Below are 314 nucleotides of genomic sequence, written 5' to 3'. Positions count from 1 at the left end.
AACTGCTTCCCTGCTCCCTCAGAAACCTAGAGCCATACACTTGACCAGCAGCAGGGTAAAGGCCAGAAACTTAAGGTCTTGGTTCCCTGTACTTACCACACTGGGTTGGGAGAGGAAGGTATAGGGTGACACCTCTTTTCCCTTCCCTACCTCTCTGCCATGCCCCAAAACTCAGACACGGTCACATTCACTCACAGTCATACGCACAATCATGCACACACAGCGGCGAAGAGAGGTGGGATGGGGAGGAAGGGAAGTTTGCACCAAACAGCTCATGAATGCAACTTGAAAGATTTCACACGGCAAAAGGCAAA

Source organism: Tursiops truncatus, chromosome 11 (genome assembly GCF_011762595.2).
Source record: "Tursiops truncatus isolate mTurTru1 chromosome 11, mTurTru1.mat.Y, whole genome shotgun sequence".
Lineage (NCBI taxonomy): Eukaryota > Metazoa > Chordata > Mammalia > Artiodactyla > Delphinidae > Tursiops > Tursiops truncatus.
Note: the sequence above shows the minus strand (reverse complement) of the source record.